Here is a 3288-nt window from a genome sequence, read left to right as displayed (position 1 = left end):
GGTCGGGGTGGGGGCGTGGGGAAGCCGCCCCATGGCGCAGCCAGCCAGAGGGAGGCTCTCACAGGGCCAGCAGACAGCCAGAGCCATGCGCTGCTCCACTCTCACCCTCCTCTTCCTCCTCACGCAGGTAGGGGGTCCCTCACCCCTAGGGACTGGGGGGGGGCCCCCACACCGGGGGGGGGGGGGGGGGGGGGGGGGACGGGGGGGGGGGGGGAAGGGGAGTGTGGACGGCAGAGCAGGCAGTGTCCAGACTCCAGGGGGAGCGCATGGGTCCCAGAGCGGGCAGGGGGAGCACAAGCCCTGGCAGGGCAGGCAGATTTGGGAGGGAGGTAGAGCCTGCAGGCCATGGGGGGCATGGGATGGGGTGGACTGGGGAGCACGGGCCCTGGGGGACGGAGACAGTTTTGGGAGGCGGGTAGAGCCTGCAGGCCATGGGGGGCATGGGATGGGGTGGACTGGGGAGCATGGGCCCTGGGGGACGGAGACAGTTTTGGGAGGCGGGTAGAGCCTGAGGGCCCTGGGGGGTGTGGGATGGGGCAGGCTCACTGGCGGGGGATGGGGAAGAGGAGCAAACATTGGCAGGGCAGGGGGCAGGGTGTGGGCTCAAGGGAAGGTGTCACAGCCCTGGGGGTCCGTCCCTCTGCCCACCGGGCCCGACGGGGGCTGCAGCCTGTGCTCTCAGAGAAGCTGCCCATGCCCATCCTGAGCCCCACCTGTCCTGGAAGGGGAGGGAGCATTGGTACCCAGGGTCAGTTGCTTTGGAAGAGGCCTGTCCTGGCCCCTGGGTGCCATCGTGGTGGGCTGGGTGCTGCTGCCCACGGTCCTGGGCAGTGGACGGCCACGGGTGTGTGTATGTGTGTTGGGAACCTGCACTGAATGGGCTGCTGCTGACGGCTCCAGCCCTGCTCTCCCTGCTGCCATCCGGAGCAGCCTGTGCCAGGGGGCTGGACATTGCCCTGGCCTCGGTGCACGCCCTGCCCTGGCTTCCATGGTGTGCCAGGGGTGTCTGGTTCCAGGACAGGGCTCTGAGCCCCCTCCCCCCAGGGCACTCCGGCCCCTCTCACGTCAGACCCTGGGCTTTCCGGCCAGTTTCCAGGAGCTGCGAAGGAGAAAGCAGCCGCCAAGGGAGCGTAGGCTGTGGGGAGCCCCACAGGGAGCCTGCCACCCCCAGCCCTGCAGAGCAGCCCTAGGGACACTAACCAGCATCTCCCTCCCACTCAGGCTGGCCCCAGCAGCAGGATGCACCGGCTAGAGCCCTGTGCTAGCTCCAGCAGCCCTGATGGGGCATTTCCATGTCTGGTCCCAGGTCGGCATCAGGAATGAACACCCTGCAACCCCCACAGACACCTAGCAACAGTCACCAGGGCAGCACCACTCCCCAGGCAACAGGCAGAACTCACCTCCCCCTTTGGCTGTTTGGGGTTCCCAATGGCTCCCTTCCTAGCAGCTGTCTCTGCCCCTGCAGGACTTCTGCCCCTGCCTTCAGGCAGCTGGGCTGACGGTCCCAAAGGCCAGCCCTGGCAAGAAGAGGCAGAAGAGAGACTGGGTCATCCCTCCAATCAACTGCCCTGAGAATGAGAGGGGGCCCTTCCCCAAGCCGCTGGTTCAGGTATGGGAGACCTTTGGCAGTGTGGGGGGTGGCAGCCCGTCACTAGCTGCCAGGCACGGTGTGTATGGATGTGTGGGGAGCTGTGGGGAATTTATACTGCCAAGTGCAGCTCCATGTATAATGTGTTATGCAATTCACCAGCATACTACTTTGCATACTATCACATATTTTGCATATATTATAAACAGCACCTTTAGCAGAATTGTGTGCTGATGGCAAAGGCGTCCGCCCATTTGACTGCTCTGGTGTAAGATGCCCTGGTTCTCCTGCAGGGTGGCCGCAAGGAGCGTCCCCTCCCCACATTAACCTGCTGACCTGCCTCACCCTAATTTATTTGGGGGGGGGGGGCTTCTTCTGGGGCAATTAGGTAGGTCCTCATGGAGGGTTTGGGATGGCAACCCTCATTTCTCCCCCTCCCTTTTCAGATCCTGCCCTTTCTTAGTCTCCTATTCATCCCGCACCAGTCCTTACTATCCCCTGCCTATGTGGCTCAGGCCCTGTGTACAATAGTGGTCTCTGGTACCCTCAACTCAGCTAAAGGTGGGAGATCCCAGCAGGGGGGTGGGTTGATGCCGCAGGGCTGCTATGGGCATCCCACAAGATGCTGGTGCTGCTTGGTGAAAAAGGGGCAGCGTCCAGGAATCTACACGGGGCAGAAGATTTGAGAGGGGAGGGACTTGGGGGGAAGTGAGGCAGTGAGGAGCAGCCTGGATGTGAGCAGTTCCTTGCAGGTTCTGGACAGACGGGGAGGGGAGCACAGGCTGGGGCAGGCCCGGTGCTGAGAATCCACCGGCTGACCCTTCCGTTCTCCGGCACCAGATCAAATCCAACAGGGACAAAGAGACCAAGGTTTTCTACAGCATCACGGGGCAGGGCGCAGACACCCCCCCTGTGGGCGTCTTCATCATCGAAAGGGAGACGGGGTGGCTGAAGGTGACAGAGCCGCTGGACAGAGAGGACATCAGCCACTACACGGTGAGTCCCTGGGTGCCGTGGATGGAGCAGGGGCATGTTCTCAGGGGCTGATGGCCCCTGGAGCTTGGAGGTGGCTGGGAAGGGGCCAGAGGCTCCAGTGAACTGGGTCTCACTCCATTTCTTGTACCGCACGGTCCAGAGGGCAGTTTCCCTCTCCTCCCCCTCACGGTCTCTTCCCTGGGGCCCGGCAGAGTAAAGCCAGAGAGGAGGTGCTGACCCCAGCTGGGTGCCGCCTCCTGCTCTGTGCCCAGCCCTGGTCACGTCAGCACTTGGCCCTGAGGCCCGGTTCTTTCCCTGAGGTGCTGAGAGCTGCAGCGGGAGCTGAGGGGCCCCAGCACCGGTGAGAATCGGGCCTAGAGCGTGCTGACAGCCCAGCACTGGCTCGCTGCCTCAGCCAGGCCCCTGCTACTTGGGCCTGGTCTACACTAGGACTTTAATTCGGATTTAGCTGCCTTAATCCGAATTAACCCTTCACCCGTCCACACTACAGAGCCAGTTAATTCGAATTAAAGGGCCCTTTAAATCGATTTCTGTACTCCACCTCGACGAACGGAGTAGAGCCTAAATCGATTTTGTTAATTCGAATTAGGGTTAGTGTGGACGCACACCACCGAATTACTGTGTTTAAGTTAATGGGGTAGTGTGGCCGCACACCACCGAATTAATGTGGTTTAAAACCGAATTAAGGTGCTTAGTGTGGCCGC

Source organism: Terrapene carolina, unplaced genomic scaffold (assembly GCF_002925995.2).
Source record: "Terrapene carolina triunguis isolate 2854851 unplaced genomic scaffold, T_m_triunguis-2.0 Scaffold32862, whole genome shotgun sequence".
Taxonomy (NCBI): domain Eukaryota; kingdom Metazoa; phylum Chordata; order Testudines; family Emydidae; genus Terrapene; species Terrapene triunguis.
This window is presented reverse-complemented; position numbering follows the sequence as displayed.